The 18,161-nt window shown below is 45.1% G+C and overlaps 1 long non-coding RNA gene and 1 pseudogene across 2 annotated transcripts; both read left to right on the forward strand.

Moving 5' to 3' along the window:
- The first annotated feature begins 8,493 nt into the window (after window positions 1-8,493).
- On the forward strand, window positions 8,494-10,424 carry LOC145850348 (uncharacterized). The gene is made up of 3 exons (XR_014378988.1): window positions 8,494-8,676; window positions 9,513-9,684; window positions 10,317-10,424. It is a non-coding gene; the product is annotated as an uncharacterized LOC145850348 (long non-coding RNA).
- Window positions 10,425-10,653: 229 nt separating this feature from the next.
- LOC106613468 (dipeptidyl peptidase 9-like) lies at window positions 10,654-17,718 on the forward strand (annotated as a pseudogene). The gene is made up of 6 exons (XR_014378946.1): window positions 10,654-11,945; window positions 12,086-12,260; window positions 12,569-12,754; window positions 16,516-16,607; window positions 16,890-17,052; window positions 17,393-17,718. The product of XR_014378946.1 is annotated as a dipeptidyl peptidase 9-like (transcript).
- The last annotated feature ends 443 nt before the right edge of the window (window positions 17,719-18,161 follow it).

Genomic DNA, 18,161 nt, shown 5'->3' on the forward strand with positions numbered 1-18,161 from the left:
GCGTGTAAATCAGCTAGAAAGATGTGTCGGCATCGATTAATTGTCTCTGGCCCCCTCCCAGTTAAGGGGAGTGATGAGCTCTACAGCAGAGTCTCACAACTCAATCGCTGGTTGAAAACTGTTTTCTGCCCCTCCCAAAAGATAGAATTTGTAGATAATTGGCCCTCTTTCTGGGACTCACCCACAAACAGGACCAAGCCTGGCCTGTTGAGGAGTGACGGACTCCATCCTAGCTGGAGGGGTGCTCTCATCTTATCTACGAACATAGACAGGGCTCTAACTCCTCTAGCTCCACAATGAAACAGTTAACAGCTCCACTGTTAGCCAGCCTGCCAGCTTAGTGGAGTCTGCCACTAGCACAGTCAGTGTGGTCAGCTCAGCTATCCCTATTGAGACCGTGTCTGTGCCTCGATCTAGGTTGGGCAAAATTAAAGATGGCGGTGTTCGCTTTAGCAATCTCACTAGTATAAAGACCTCCTCCATCCCTGCCATTATTGAAAGAGATTGTGATACCTCACATCTCAAAATAGGACTACTCAATGTTAGATCCCTCACTTCAAAGGCAGTTATAGTCAATGAACTAATCACTGATCATAATCTTGATGTGATTGGCCTGACTGAAACATGGCTTAAGCCTGATGAATTTACTGTGTTAAATGAGGCCTCACCCCCTGGTTACACTAGTGACCATATCCCCCGCGCATCCCGCAAAGGCGGAGGTGTTGCTAACATTTATGATAGCAAATTTAAATTTACCAACAAAAAAAACAACAACGACGTTTTCGTCTTTTAAGCTTCTAGTCATGAAATATATGCAGCCTACTCAATCACTTTTTATAGCTACTGTTTACAGGCCTCCTGGGCCATATGCAGCGTTCCTCACTGAGTTCCCTGAATTCCTATCGGACCTTGTAGTCATCGCAGATAATATTCAAATTTTTGGTGACTTTAATATTCACATGGAAAAGTCCACAGACCCACTCCAAAAGGCTTTCGGAGCCATCATCGACTCAGTGGGTTTTGTCCAACATGTCTCTGGACCTACTCACTGCCACAGTCATACTCTGGACCTAGTTTTGTCCCATGGAATAAATGTTGTGGATGTTAATGTTTTTCCTCATAATCCTGGACTATCGGACCACCATTTTATTACGTTCGCAATCGCAACAAATAATCTGCTCAGACCCCAACCAAGAAGCATTAAAAGTCGTGCTATAAATTCTCAGACAACCCAAAGATTCCTTGATGCCCTTCCAGACTCCCTCTGCCTACCCAAGGACGTCAAAGGACAAAAATCAGTTAACCACCTAACCGAGGAACTCAATTTAACCTTGCGCAATACCCTAGATGCAGTTGCACCCCTAAAAACTAAAAACATTTGTCATAAGAAACTAGCTCCCTGGTATACAGAAAATACACGAGCTCTGAAGCATGCTTCCAGAAAATTGGAACGGAAATGGCGCCACACCAAACTGAAAGTCTTCCGACTAGCTTGGAAAGACAGTACCGTGCACTATCGAAGAGCCCTCACTGCTGCTCGATCATCCTATTTTTCCAACTTAATTGAGGAAAATAAGAACAATCCGAAATTTATTTTTGATACTGTCGCAAAGTTAACTAAAAAGCAGCATTCCCCAAGAGAGGATGGCTCTCACTTCAGCAGTGATGAATTCATGAACTTCTTTGAGGAAAAGATCATGATCATTAGAAAGCAAATTACGGACTCCTCTTTAAATCTGCGTATTCCTCCAAAGCTCCGTTGTCCTGAGTCTGCACAACCCTGCCAGGACCTAGGATCAAGGGAGACACTAAAGTGTTTTAGTACTATACCTCTTGACACAATGATGAAAATAATCATGGCCTCTAAACCTTCAAGCTGCATACTGGACCCTATTCCAACTAAACTACTGAAAGAGCTGCTTTCTGTGCTTGGCCCTCCTATGTTGAACATAATAAACGGCTCTCTATCCACTGGATGTGTACCAAACTCACTAAAAGTGGCAGTAATAAAGCTTCTCTTGAAAAAGCCAAATCTTGACCCAGAAATTATAAAAAACTATCGGCCTATATTGAATCTTCCATTCCTCTCAAACATTTTTGAAAAAGCTGTTGCGCAGCAACTCACTGCCTTCCTGAAGACAAACAATGTACACGAAACGCTTCAGTCTGGTTTTAGACCCCATCATAGCACTGAGACTGCACTTGTGAAGGTGGTAAATGACCTTTTAATGATGTCAGACCGAGGTTCTGCGTCTGTCCTCATGCTCATAGATCTTAGTGCTGCTTTTGATACCATCGATCACCACATTCTTTTGGAGAGATTGGAAACCCAAATTGGTCTACATGGACAAGTTCTGGCCTGGTTTAGGTCTTATCTGTCGGAAAGATATCAGTTTGTCTCTGTGAATGGTTTGTCCTCTGACAAATCAACTGTACATTTCGGTGTTCCTCAAGGTTCCGTTTTAGGACCACTATTGTTTTCACTATATATTTTACCTCTTGGGGATGTCATTCGAAAACATAATGTTAAATTTCACTGCTATGCGGATGACACACAGCTGTACATTTCAATGAAACATGGTGAATCCACAAAATTGCCCTCGCTAGAAGCCTTTGTCTCAGACATAAGGAAGTGGATGGCTGCAAACTTTCTACTCTTAAACTCGGACAAAACAGAGAATCTTGACCTAGGTCCCAAGAAACAAAGAGATCTTCTGTTGAATCTGACAATTCATCTGGATGGTTGTACAGTCGTCTCAAATAAAACTGTGAAGGACCTCGGCGTTACTCTGGACCCTGATCTCTCTTTTGAAGAACATATCAAGACTGTTTCAAGGACAGCTTTTTTCCATCTACGTAACATTGCAAAAATCAGAAACTTTCTGTCCAAAAATGACGCAGAAAAATGAATCCATGCCTTTGTTACTTCTAGGTTGGACTACTTCTAGGTACGGCTACCCGGATAAAGCACTAAATAAACTTCAGTTAGTGCTAAATACGGCTGCTAGAATCCTGACTAGAACCAAAAAAATTGATCATATTACTCCAGTGCTAGCCTCCCTACACTGGCTTCCTGTTAAGGAAAGGGCTGATTTCAAGGTTTTACTGCTAACCTACAAAGCATTACATGGGCTTGCTCCTACCTATCTTTCCGATTTGGTCCTGCCGTACATACCTACACGTATGTTACGGTCACAAGACGCGGGCCTCCTAATTGTTCCTAGAATTTCTAAGCAAACAGCTGGAGGCAGGGCTTTCTCCTATAGAGCTCCATTTTTATGGAATAGTCTGCCTACCCATATGAGAGACGCAGACTCAGTCTCAACCTTTAAGTCTTTACTGAAGACATGATTAAGTGTAGTCTGGCCCAGGGGTGTGAAGGTGAACGGAAAGGCTGGAGCAACGAACCGCCCTTGCTGTCTCTGCCTGGCCGGTTTCCCCTCTTTTCACTGGGATTCTCTGCCTCTACCCCTATTACGGGGGCTGAGTCACTGGCTTACTGGTGTTCTTCCATGCCGTCTCTGGGAGGGGTGCGTCACTTGAGTGGGTTGAGTCACTGACGTGGTCTTCCTGTCTGGGTTGGCGCCCCCCCTTGGGCTGTGCCGTGGCGGAGATCTTTGTGGGCTATACTCGGCCTTGTCCCGGGATGGTATGTTGGTGGTTGGAGATATCCCTCCAGTGGTGTGGAGGCTGTGCTTTGGCAAAGTGGGTGGGGTTATATCCTACCTGTTTGGCCCTGTCCGGGGGTTTGGGGCCACAGTGTCTCCTGACCCCTCCTGTCTCAGCCTCCAGTATTTATGCTGCAGTAGTTTATGTGTCGGGGGGCTAGGGTCAGTCTGTCAAATCTGGAGTATTTCTCTTGTCTTTTCTGGTGTCCTGTGTGAATTTAAATATGCTCTCTCTAATTCTCTCTTTCTCTTTCTTTCTTTCTCTCTCTCGGAGGACCTGAGCCCTAGGACCATGCCTCAGGACTACCTGGTTTGATGACTCCTTGCTGTCCCCAGTTCACCTGGCCGTGCTGCTGCTCCAGTTCCAACTGTTCTGCCTGCAGCTATGGAACCCTGACCTGTTCACCGGACGTGCTACCTGTCCCAGACCTGTTGTCCCAGACCTGCTGGAACCCTGACCTATTCACCGGACGTGCTACCTGTCCCAGACCTGCTGTTTTCAACTCTCTAGAGACAGCAGGAGCGGTAGAGATACTCTCAAAGATCGGCTATGAAAAAGCCAACTGACACTTACTCTTGTGTTACTGACTTGTTGCACCCTCGACAACTATTATGATTATTATTATTTGACAATGCTGGTCATTTATGAACATTTGAACATCTAGGCCATGTGCTGTTATAATCTCCACCCGGCACAGTCAGAAGAGGACTGGCCACCCCTTATAGCCTGGTTCCTCTCTAGGTTTCTTCCTAGGTTTTGGCCTTTCTAGGGAGTTTTTCCTAGCCACCGTGCTTCTACACCTGCATTGCTTGCTGTTTGGGGTTTTAGGCTGGGTTTCTGTACAGCACTTTGAGATATCAGCTGATGTAAGAAGGGCTATATAAATACATTTGATTTGATTTGATCTCAGCCCGTTACCTGTATAAAAGACACCTGGGAGGCAGAAATCTTTCTGATTGAGAGGGGGTCAAATACTTATTTCCCTCATTAAAATGCAAATCAATTTATAACGTTTTTGACATGCGTTTTTCTGGATTTTTTTGTTGTCATTCTGTCTGTCACTGTTCAAATAAACCTACCATTAAAATTATAGACTGATCATTTCTGGGCAAACGTACAAAATCAGCAGGGGATCAAATACATTTTTCCCCTCACTGTATGACGTGCACACCCGGGGAAGGCTCTTTGTGGCTGGGGAGCTGGTCTGGGTCTACAGCCCCCTTAGAAAGAAAGACAGATTACCCAAGTTGAACAGCCACTGGGTGGGGCCCTGCAGCGTCCTGGAGAGGGTAGGGGAGGTTGTTTACCGGGTGCAGCTTTCTCCCAGGGGAAGAAAGGTGGCACTGCACCGGGATAGGTTAGCCCCATGCAGAGGGGCCTCTTCTCCCCAAACCCCAGGGACCCCCACAATTCCTCTCTCTGGCAATGACATTCCCCAGGCACCCACCCCCAGGCGCCGCAGACAAGGCTCTAGACAGCCCACTCCCCAGTCTCCCTCCCTGTGTCACCGCGTGGTTCCCTGGAGCAACGGACTGTATTCCCTTTTCCCGTATCATTGTCCCCCATATCCCTGCCTTCATCCCCTGGGACCCAGAGGGGCAGCCCCCTGCCACAGACTGAGCCCCCTGTTTCACATCTGGACACTCTGCGACCATCACGGCCACGCAGGCAAAGGAGACCTCCGGGTCGCTTCAGAGACTTTGTTTGTTCCCTCGGGGACGAGGGACTTTGTGGTGGGGGGGCTGTGTAGCGACCCGCACAGACAGCTGTGTGTTATGTTTTATGTTATTAGTTGGTTGTGTTGTACTTACCAGTACTCAGTGTTCGTGGGGTCTGACATGCTAATCAATCTGCTATCTGCCAATCACGGGAATGCCTGGAATGTTCTGATGCCGGGCATCCTGGTGGTTGGTGGAGTGGCATGTGGAGGGGTTGGCAGGGGGATGGAGCATTGCAAGTTAAGACCATGTTAAGCCATTGTTCTCTCTCTTACATCTGGTTTTCACAAGAGAAGGTCACGGTTGTTTTATACGGGTATCTTTAATTTATTTGGCGTGGGCTACGGCCGAACAGTAGCCTGTGTGGAGTTGGGTTAATAAACCGTGAATTCGTAAACTCAATCAACTGTCTGGACAATTGTTCCTTTACGATCTAGCCAGGTCATTACAATACTATGACAAAATCAACATTACAAAACCAAAGATCTTGATTTGTTTTAAGCAATTAATCTTGTCACCTTTTTGACGATAAACTTTTATACTAACATCACCAATCTGAGGGAAAAAGGACGTTGTCACGTCCTAACCATAGAAAGCTGTTATTTTCTATGGTAGAGTAGGTCAGGGCGTGACGGGGGTGTTCAAGTTTAGTTTTTCTATGTTGTCATGTTCTAGTTTGTATTTCTATGTTGTTTTTTTTGGGGGGAGGATCTCCAATTAGAGGCAGCTGGTCATCGTTGTCTCTAATTGGTGATCATACTTAAGTAGGTGTTTTTTCCACCTGGGTTTGTGGGAGATTGTCTTTGAGTTAGTGTTTTTTTCACCTCTGCGTCGCGGTTTGTTGTGTTGTTTTTCAGTTTATTTATATGTATTGCATAGTTTCACAGTTCAATAAAAATGTGGAACGATAATCACGCTGCAGTTTGGTCCGCTCCTTCCTACGACAACCGTGACAGACGTGTAATTCCCCCCAATTCGATGTGGTCAAAACGTCAGCTTGTATAATGTAGTAAAACATACTGTCCACATCATGGACAGTTGTCCTTGTACTATCACCGTCTTTCATGCAGGAAATGTACTGGTATCATAGTCTAGGCCAGTGGTTCCCAAACTTTTTATAGTCACGTACCCCTTCAAACATTCAACCTCCAGCTGCATACCCCCTCTAGCACCAGGGTCAGCGCACTCTCAAATGTTGTTTTTTGCCTTCTTTGTAAGCCTGTCAGACACACACTATATGATACATTTATTAAGCATAAGAATGAGTGTGAGTTTTTGTCACAACCCGGCTCGTGGGAAGTGACAAAGAGCTCTTATAGAACCAGGACACAAATAATACTATAATAATAATCAATAATTTTGCTCTTTATTTAGCGATCTTACATATAAAACTTTACTTGTTCATCGAAAATTGTGAATAACTTACCACAGGTTAATAAGAAGGGTGTGCTTGAAAGGATGCACATAACTCTGCAATGTTGGGTTGTATTGGAGAGAGTCTGAGTCTTAAATAATTTCCCAAACACAGCCTGTGCCTGTATTTAGTTTTCATGCTAGTGAGGGCAGAGAATCCACTCTCACATAGGTACGTGGTTGCAAAGGGCATCAGTGTCTTAACAGCGCGATTCGCCAAGGCAGGATAATCTGAGCGCAGCCCATTCCAGAAATCTGGCAGTGGATTCTGATTCAATTCAATTTTCACAGAACCGCTTGTTGCAATTTCGATGAGGCTCTCTTGTTCAGATATCGATAAGTGGACTGGAGGCACGGCGTGAAAGGGATAACGAATCCAGTTGTTTGTGTCGTCCGTTTTGGGAAAGTACCTGCGTAATTGCGCACCCAACTCACTCAGGTGCTTCGCTATATCACATTTGACATTGTTCGTAAGCTTGAGTTAATTTGCACACAAAAATCATACAATGATGGAAAGACCTGTGTGTTGTCCTAACGCAGACAGAGAAGAGCTCCAACTTCTTAATTAATCATAGCCTCAATTTTGTCCCTGTAATCCTAGATTCAGATCATTCAGGTGAGATAAAACATCACCCAGACAGGCCAGTCGTGTGAGAAACTCGTCATCATGCAAGCAGTCAGACAAGTGAAAAGTATGGTCAGTAAAGAAAACTTTAAGCTCGTCTCTCAATTTAAAAAAAGTGTCAATACTTTTCCCCATGAATAAGCAGCAGAAAATACACGAGAGTTGAGGGGCCTTGCTTTAAAACAAAGTTAACCATTTTTACTGTACTGTCCAAAACGTCTTTCAAGCTGTCAGGCATTCCCTTGGCAGCAAGAGCCTCTCGGTGGATGTTGCAGTGCACTCAAGTGGCGTCGGGAGCAACTGCTTGCATGCACGTTACTTCTCCGCTATGTCTCCCTGTCATGGCTTTTGCGCCATCAGTACAGATACCAACACATCTTGACCACCAAAGTCCATTTGATGTCACAAAGCTGTCATGTACTTTAAAAATATCCTCTCCTGTTGTCCTGATTTCCAGTGGTTTGCAGAAGAGGATGTCTTCTTTAATTGACCCCCCATAAACGTAAACGGACATATACCAGGAGCTGTGCCAGGCCCGCCAAGTCTGTTGACTCATCCAGCTGTAACGCATAGAATTCACTGGCTTGTATGCAAAGCAGTAATTGTTTTAAAACATCTCCTGACATGTCACTGATGCGTCGTGAAACAGTGTTGTTTGATGAAGGCATATCTGCGGCAGCAGGAAGAATGAAGCCCTCCACAATAGTATGGGGCTTGCCTGTCTTAGCCACTCGGTAGCTCACCATATAAGACGCTTCTAGCCCCTTCTTATTAATGGTATCTGTTGCTTTTATACATGTCTTACTACTCGAAAGTCATATTAATTCTCGCTCAAAAAACTCCGGTGGCTTATTTTTCAAATTGGCAGGTTTTGTTTCTAAATGTCTGCGCAAGAGTGAAAGTTTCATTGAGTTGTGAGATAGTACTTTTGCACATATAACACACTGTGGCTGAGGAAAGGCACTACTCCCAATATAAGTGAACCCCAAATCAATGTAGTTTTCATCATATTTGCGCCTCTTCGATGGTCCAACGTCCCTGTCTGTTATTCAGTGCTTTCCTGGGTAAGGAGGCAGTAGCTCTTCGGCTGCATCAGATTCACAACTGTCAGTGTCCATGCTAGCTGGGCTAACAACAAATGTAGAATTACTGATGCTAGCATTGGATGTGCTCGTGGAAGCAGAACAACTTGTGTCGTCGACAGGTGCAGGTGTAGTACGGCTGGTAGTAGCAGTACTCCCAGTAGAGCTGGTATGTGTCTCTATAGACGCGGGCCTTACTTTTTTTTAACCATTTATCAATTTTCGAGCAAACGGAATGAGCAGCAGCTACGTTTGGCTACATATGGACCGTTAGTGGAATTCCCGCAAGAAAATAATGGTTAATGTGATTTGACGTTAATTATTTGACTAGGCTACCTGTATTTGACATTGTGTTGTTATTTCACTGAACACTGGATTGTTTAATTTTATTTTTGGCAGTGAAACAAGGCTACTCAGGCGAGAGAAAAAAACTCACCCAAATATATAGCCTCGTTGGCTAACATTTGAAAATGTTAAGACATCTAAAAGAAATACACATATATATTATATATATATATATATATATATATATATATTTGTTTAAATGTGAATGCCATTTTTATTAGGCGTACCCCCGACGGCATTGCGCGTACCCCCAGTTTGGGAATACCTGGTCTAGGCTATAGATTTTTTTTTGGGGCTTCAATGTTTTTTTAAATGTCTGTCATGGTAGGGTTTTTGCTTTTGTTTCACTTTAGAAGGTCACTCTTTGATATGCCTTGAGATGATGTACTTGGTTTATCAGGACTTTATCAAAGCAATCCAATGTCTCCATTTTAGGTGTTCGGAACTTGTACATTGTGAAAATGAAGAAGTGTACAGAGCACTTTGTGCATTGTTAAAGGAAAGAACTGTGCAAAGTGCTCCGTACATTGCTAAAGTGAAGAAGTGTACTAAGTGCTCACCAATAAGTGCTTGTGCTAGAAAATACTGGTAGGCACTCTGCTAACAAACCTAACTGTAGCATTGTAAGTCTTAATCCCTGAAAGTCTGTGTTGTGTTTAGCAGGTGTCCTCCATGAAACCTGTAGAGATTAAGACACAATGGTCAGGCACACGCATGGACCCCAAGATCTCCCCAGGGACCCCCAACTTCTTGGCCTTTATCAACAACAATGACCTGTGAGTGGTCAGCATTGAGACCGGGGAGGAGAGGAGTCTCACCTACTGCCATAAAGGTTTGTGTAACATTATTGCTTCCATCCCTCTCCTCGCCCCTATCTGTGATCGAACCAGGGACCCTCTGCACACATCAACAACTGCCTCCCATGAAGCATCGTTACCTATTGCTCCACAAATGCTGCGGCTTTTGCAGACCAAGGAAAACAACTACTTCAAGGTCTCAGAGCGAGTGACGTCACCGATTGAAACGTTATTAGGGCGCACCCCACTAACTAGCTAGCCATTTCACACCGGTTACACTGGCACGGTACTAACACAAGAAACAATTTTGAGACTGATGCTAATTCACTTTCAGAAGTTTTGTTATTTATCAATTTGATTGATTTCTGTTAAATGAAATGTCTTCAACTTATCTGAAAGGGTGCACTTTTGGGTTAATACCGAGGATACACACAGGCCTGCATTTCGTTTGCATTACATTTTCAGCAGATAATGCTGTGTGAATATACTAACAAGAGTGTTCTTTTAAAAGTATGATGTAGTGTTTATGACCATATTTTTATTTTTTATTTTTTTAAATCAAGTTGGTTCTTGAACGGTCAAATGAAAGGGCAGCATCATTTTTTAACAATAAAGTGGACAGCAGAGGGCAGTCATCTGACAGTGCATACTTCTCTACCTTTCTTAGGGTCCCCCTTCACATGATTCAGCCCTAAGTCTGCAGGTGCCACCCTTGTGATCCAGGAGGACTTTGACTGCTTCACGGGCTACTGGTGGTTGCCAGCTGCTCCTGAAGGTGACTATCTTTATGTTTCTGGGATGCTTGTCCTTATTCTGCTTTGTTACCCTCTACCAGAGATATATCTTTTGACTGAACAGGATCTTTATTATTGAAGACCAAGTCCACTAGGTTAGGCAATTCTACAATCCACTGTAACACAAAGCACATTGGCTTTCGGCACATATTTACTGTTGAATAAAACAACTCAGTAGGTTCGTCTCGTTCTCTTTCAGACCCAGATGGGGGGGGAAAGACCCTCCAGTTACTGTACGAGGAGGTGGATGAGTCAGAGGGGGAGTTAATTCACGTTCCCTCCCCAGCCCTGGAGGAGCGCAAGGCTGACGTTTACAGATACCCCCGCACAAGTCCGCTCTTTCACCCCCACCCCAAATGGCCTTGTTTTTTGGTACTGATTCATAACTTTTTCTTGAACTGTATTAGCTACTATCTACATTTTCATGTGGGGGATATTGTGGCTAGGCAGAGTTGTATTTTATACGTCAATATACATTTGAGTAACTTGAGCTATTGGACAGTAATCTCACATAAGATATGGTATCTAAGATGGGTACCTTGTGTCGCCCTGCTCTCAATTTTCCTCCTCAGGGAGTAAGAATCCTCAAATTACCCTCAAATTACCCTCAAACTGGCAGAAATCCAAACCAACCATCTTGGCAGAGTAAATGCATCTTCATAACTTGTCATGGTTTTGAACTGTGTTCGTATGTCTGTCTATTCATATTCTGTATGTCTACCTGTGTATTCTGTATGTCGCTTTCTGTTTCTATATTTTTGGTCTATGTATTCTGTATGTCCCTCAATGCCTATCTGCCTGTGTATTTTCATTCATCAGATTGTGAGCACCCAGGACAAGGAGCTGGTCCTGCCGTTCACTACCCTGTTCCCCGGGTTCGAGTACATTGCCCGCGCCGGCTGGACAAGACGGCAAATAGTTAATTCTAAAGACTGGAACAGACACAACTAACCAAACCTATCTATGCCATGGAATGGATTGTATCTGTAATGTAAAGGTGTAATTATTCCTATATATAAACCATTGAGTAAAGTGCTTGTAAAGATTAAAAAGGCGCCAAGCCTTGTGGTTTCATCTGCTAGAATTTTGTTTATTTATTGTAGCTTTATTTAACCATGTGAGTTAAGAAGAAATGCATATTTACAATGATAGCCTGATCATGTGACTTAGGCCAGCACCACCTGGAGTTCCATTCCATCCCACACTCACCAGCAATCTGGACTAGTCCTCACACGATTGTGCTACCCGCAGGGCTGAAATGGCAAGTTGCCCACTCCTGGTGGGTGACAGTTGTCTTGAGGTCTGTGCCAAGGCAAATGACACCGCAACCAGAAACCAACAGCCAATCAAGATCCTCTCCTCTACATGTTTTATTCCACCATGTGTGGGTGGGTTATCTGTTGAACCGCACCCATTTCTTCTCTCCAGAAGGGTAGCCTATGTCACGGAGCATGATCAATAAGCTAAGCCGACTTACTTTGATAAAGAAAAATGGATATAAAGTAACTCTTTCAATTTCAAGACAATCTTTCTCTACGAACTAGGAAATATGGATTTGTTTGAGGATATTTAGAAATGTTAGCCAGCTAATTATTTGATACTGACTTATAAGTGTAACATATCTCACTGCTCCTCTGTCCAGTGCATGGGCAGTGCTGTACAGGAGTCAGCAGAGGCTCCAGCTGGTCCTGCTGCCCCCGGGCCTGTTCATCCCTGTAACTCAGGACCAGGCCCAGAGGGAGGAGAGTGTGGAGGCTGTGCTTGAGGGGGTCCACCCCTTCATCATCTATGAGGAGATCACTGACATCTGGATCAATGTGAGTTAAAGTAACTCTGGCTTTGGCTCCAAGGCCTAGATTCTGACTTGAGATCTGAGCATGGAACTCAGTATGTAAAAAAAAATCATCCTGACTGCTTCCAGTGCCCTGATTAGCACAAAGGTGTAGTTACTTGCCTGTATTGGAAATGGCTGTTACTTGTAGTTTTTTGTTGGTTAGTTTGTCACATGAATGTTAAGTTACCTACCTCTCTTCCAATTATACATGGTGAAATGAAACGCTTTTGTTGTCTTGAACTTTGAAACCAACGAAGGGCTCATATTATGTCGGTTCTTTCTTTGTTTCAGGTCCATGACATCTTTTATCTTCTTTTTCAAACAAGCGATGAGGAGATCCCCTTCCTCGGGGCGAATGAGTCCAAAACTGGCTTCTGCCATTTGTACAAGGTCACCACACTGTTACAACAGGGCTGCAACCAGTGGGCCAGAGACTACACTCAGAACAAGGCAGTTAACCCACTGTTCCTAGGCCGTCATTGAAAATAAGAATTTGTTCTTAACTGACTAGTTAAATAAAGGTAAAATAAATCAAATAAAAATACAATTTTCTTTCTGGAATCTATTTATGGCCTAATGGTAAAGATGTGAATAAGGATGCACCTTCCAAAATCTTTATTTTTATAAAAAAATTAATTCACCCTTTTATTCTCCCCAATTTCGTGGCATCCAATTGGTAGTAGTTACAGTCTTGTCTCATCGCTGCAACTTCCGTACGGATTCGGGAGAGGCGAGAGTCAGCGTGTACTGCGCCCGGCCCGCTACAGGAGTCGCTAGTGCGCGATGAGACAAGGATATCCCTGCCGGGCCAAACCCTCCCGAACCTGGACAACGCTGGGCCAATTGTGCGCCGCCCCATGGGCCTCCCGGTCGCGGCCGGCTGCGACCCAAAATCTATTTGATAATGGGTAGGTCAACTCATTTCATCTACCGTTGTTCCCTACAGATGACTTTAAGTGCCCGATTAAGGAGGAGGTGGCGTTAATCAGTGGGGTGTTCACTTTTCTACTGGCTTTTCACCCTCACTACAAAAACATGAATGTATCAATGCACAATATGTTAACATAAATAAGCACACACTTACCTCACAAATTGAGACAACGGAATGGCACTGTAAATTCAATGTTGCTTCTTCATCGTTTTTGAATGAGCCACTCCCCCAAGGGCAGCAACATATATAACAATAGTATCTGCTATTGCTATAGTGCCTTAAGGGCAAACATCAATAGTATCTGCCCTTACTATACTAACTGCCTAAGAGCAACAACATAAATACTATCTGCCCCTTCTGCACTAGTAACTGCCCCAAGAGCAGCACCATGAACAGTGATATGCATTTGATGTTGTTTCTTTCTCAGGGTGCCAAGGAGATTACATTCTACCAGAGATCTTTCATTTCCCAGGGAAGTCAGGGTTCCAGCTATACGGCATGTTGCACAAACCACACAACTTTGTACCTGGCAGAAAGCACCCCACCATCCTCTGTATTGAGGCCCCCAGGTTTGTTCTATTAAAATGTTATTATCCTGTAATGTAGTCTGTTTGATTTTATATAATTAGGCAAGCCAGTTAAGAACAAATTCTTATTTACAATGACGGCCTACCCCGGCCAAACCCTAACTCGGACGACGCTGGGACAATTGTGCGCCGCTCTATGGGACTCCCAATCACTGCCGGTTGTGATACAGCCTGGAATTGAGTATAGAACAAGAAGGCCCGCACACTGTTAAAGCTCCCAGTTCACCGCTTTATTGACAACGTTTTCATCCGAAACGGATCTTCGTCAGGTCAAACACACTGAGTGTTCACATCCCAAAATATACACATTTCACCTCACATAACCATTGTGGACATGACGCATGGTGGCTGTCATACGTTTCATCTTCTGATGAAGAGTAAGAAATATCGGACCAATACGCAGCGTGGTAAGTGTCCATACTTATATTTTTATTCATACGTGAACACTGAAACAAAACAAGAAAACGCACGACAGTCCTGTATGGTAACCTTGACTATACCTGGAACAATCACCCACAAACACAAGAGAAAATAAACCCATATAAATATGGCCTCCAATTAGAAGCAACGACAACCAGCTGCTTTTAATTGGAGGTCGTTCCCAAAACTAACATAGAAATACAAATACTAGAAATACGAACATAGAACAATACCCAAAAAACCCCAACACAAAACAAACACACCCCTGCCACGTCCTGACCAAACTACAACAACAAATAACCCCTTTTACTGGTCAGAACGTGACAGTACCCCCCCCAAAGGTGCAGACCCCGGATGCACTTCACACACAAAAAATAGACACAAAAAAATAAACCCCAAAACAAAAATAAATCCTAAACTAAAGGGAGGGAAGGGAGGGTGACTACCGTCACCGACGGCTCCCGTGCTACACCCCCCCCCCAAAATCCTCCTCCATAGTCCCCAACCTAACCTGTCCACCCCCGCTGGAGGGCGACTCTGGGCGCGCCGGACTGGAGGGCGACTCTGGGCGCGCCGGACTGGAGGGCGACTCTGGGCGCGCCGGACTGGAGGGCGACTCTGGGCGCGCCGGACTGGAGGGCGACTCTGGGCGCGCCGGACTGGAGGGCGACTCTGGGCGCGCCGGACTGGAGGGCGACTCTGGGCGCGCCGGACTGGAGGGCGACTCTGGGCGCGCCGGACTGGAGGGCGACTCTGGGCGCGCCGGACTGGAGGGCGACTCTGGGCGCGCCGGACTGGAGGGGACGCTGTCGCCGGACTGGATGGGACGCTGTCGCCGGACACTCTGGACGGTGCGCTGTCGCCGGAAGTCCCCGACAGGGAATGCGCACTGGCGGCCTGATGTGTGGGGCTGGCTTAGGAGGCTCCAGACTAGGGACATGCACCATAGGGCTAGTGCAAGGAGCAGGAACAGGACGTACTGGACTGGACAGACACACTACAGGCCTGGTGCGTGGGGCTGGCTTAGGAGGCGCCAGACTAGGGACATGCACCTCAAGGCTAGTGCGAGGAGCAGGAACAGGACGTACTGGACTGACGCACTACAGGCCTGGTGCGTGGGGCTGGCTTTGGAGGCGCCAGACTAGGGACACGCACCTCAAGGCTAGTGCGAGGAGCAGGAACTGGATACACAGGGCCTTGACTACGCACTGGATGTCTGAAGGACACAGCCTGCATAACCCGTTCTGGCTGGATAGTTACCGTAGCCCAGCACGGGCGGAGTGCTGGTATCGACCGCACCGGCCTATAGGTGCGCACTGGTGATACAGTGCGTATCTCCGCATAGCGTGGTGTTTTCTTGGTCCGACGCTCCCCATATTAAGCACGGGAAGTTGGCTCAGGTCCCAGTCCTGGGAAATTTTTTGGGGGGGCTGCCTCTCAGGCTTCCTTGCCAGCCGTGTTCCCAAATAACGTTCTTGATCCTCTCCAGTCTTCCTCCATGGTCCTTCTCCAGCCAGTATCTCCTCCCAAGTCCATGACTCCATATACACCTCCTGCTGCTCCCTCCTCCGCTGCTTGGTCCTCGTTTGGTGAGTGATTCTGTCATACGTTTCGTCTTCTGATGAAGAGTAAGAAATATCAGACCAATACGCAGCATGGTAAGTGTCCATACTTATATTTTTATTCATACGTGAACACTGAAACAAACCAAGACCACGCACGCCAGTCCTGTATGGTAACCTTGACTATACCTGGAACAATCACCCACAAACACAAGAGAAAATAAACCCATTTAAATATGGCCTCCAATTAGAAGCAACGACAACCAGCTGCTTTTAATTGGAGGTCGTTCCCAAAACTAACATAGAAATACAAATACTAGAAATACGAACATAGAACAATACCCCCAAAAACCCCAACAACACAAAACAAACACACCCCTGCCACGTCCTGACCAAACTACAACAACAAATAACCCCTTTTACTGGTCAGAACGTGACAGTGGGTGCTAAAAATATTTGTATATCTCTAATAATTAAATAACAATGAGATGGGTACATGTAATGGTTCTAGAAAATAATATATATTTACAAAATGACCAATTGGGTAACATGGACGGCAAGACAAATCAAAGTAAATCGAACCAGGGTCTGTAGTAGTGTCGCCTCTAGCACTGAGATGCAGTGCCTTAGACCGCTGTGCCACTCGGGAACCCAAAAATGTATACAAATAAAGATCATGTTAAAGGTTTTCTTATGTATATTTTTAATGTTGAGTGGGTGTTTTTGTTTGTGCTCCAGGTGCAGTTAGTAAATAACTCGCACAAAAGAGTGAAGTACTTGAGGCTGAACACCCTAGCGTCACTAGGCTACTCTGTTGTTGTCATCGATGGGTGAGGCCTCAAGTTCGAGGGGCTCTGAAAAACAAAATGGTAGCACAACTTTACATCTCTGCTAACCCTACATCATTGTTGTAGGTATTGACAAAATATGTGATTTCTGTATTGCCAGTTTATCAATCTGTATTAGCAGGGTTGTGTTCAGGAAGGCACAATGGAGCAACATCAAAAAGGACGTTCTTATTGGACAAGCCCAGATAGTACGTTCCCATTTCAGCAAAGTTTTCTCCTATTTCGTGCCTTCTGAACAAGACACAGTCCATGCGAGTCTTGACATTCCTTTCCCACTTTCTGTGGGTCTCAGGGCCAGGTGGAGGGGCCGCAGTACGTGACCGACAAGCACAAGTTTGTTGACCTAAGTCGCGTGGCCATCCACGGCTGGTCCTACGGCGGCTTCCTCTCCCTCATGGGCCTCGTTTACAGGACCAACATCTTCAAGGTGAGGTGAAAGTTCAAAGTTTCCACTGAAGAGCTTTAGGGGACTATTCTTTGGACTAGGTCACAATTTCACATCACATGCATTCTGTGTAAAAAAATAGAATATTGTGATGGCAGGCCGTGCAGTTCTATGACCTCGAACCATGAAAGGGTAGTAATGTAGCCCAGCCCTGGTAAAATCAACAAGCCCAAAATATTGACTCTAAACCTGAATTTAACACTACAAGGTCTTGACTGGATGTAGCTATGGTTACTCCTCACTCTTACCCAGTTAACATTGTAGACTCACAATCTCAAGTCATTTAAGCCTGCTTGATTTGAGCTGTCCTTGTTTGGTCCAGGTGGCCATAGAGGTGACTGTGTGGATGGCTTACGACACGGGTTACACAGAGCGCTACATAGACCTGCCTGAGAACAACCAGCAGGGCTACGAGACCGGCTCGGTCGACCCTGCACTTAGACAAGCTGCCCAGCGAGTGAGTCATCACGGTTCATTACAATTTACTGTCAATCTCAGGGTGCTTAACAGGCAATAAGTAAAAGCAGCAGTAAGCACTCTCCAAAGTGCAGCTGTGCAGCACTGTCCTGCAGCACTGTTCATTCCTTGTGTTGGTATAGTGCTGATGGGATAGACTTGCTTGGAATGCATTTCAATTAGCCTAGTCCTAGATTTGTTTGTGCTGTATAGCCAACTCTTATGACAATAACCATAGGAGTTGGCTATACAGCATAAACAGATCAGGGATCAGGCTCATTTTCGATTCGAGTGGAAATACTTTTTCTTTAATATTTTGTTTTCCTACCCAGGCCTAACCGGTTACTTATTTTACACGGATTCCTTGACGAGAATGTGCACTTTTGGTTGTTGGGCTGGGAAGCCTTATCTGCTACAGGTAGGAGGGTATTGGGTTTAGTTGTTTACATGTCCACTCCATGTAAGATGGGACACAACACACGTTATAGTGTTTATTTGCGTGTGAGGCTTCAGGGTAGAAAATGAAGAGCGATGAGAAGAGAATTGAGTATGTGCGGTGAAACCGTTTCCCAGGCTTTAGTTGAAATGTTGGCGAAAACAAACAAACACACTACGAAGAAGAAACGAGTATGACT

The sequence above is a fragment of the Salmo salar genome, chromosome 10 (assembly GCF_965601325.2).
Source record: "Salmo salar chromosome 10, fSalSal1, whole genome shotgun sequence".
In the NCBI taxonomy this organism is placed as follows: domain Eukaryota; kingdom Metazoa; phylum Chordata; class Actinopteri; order Salmoniformes; family Salmonidae; genus Salmo; species Salmo salar.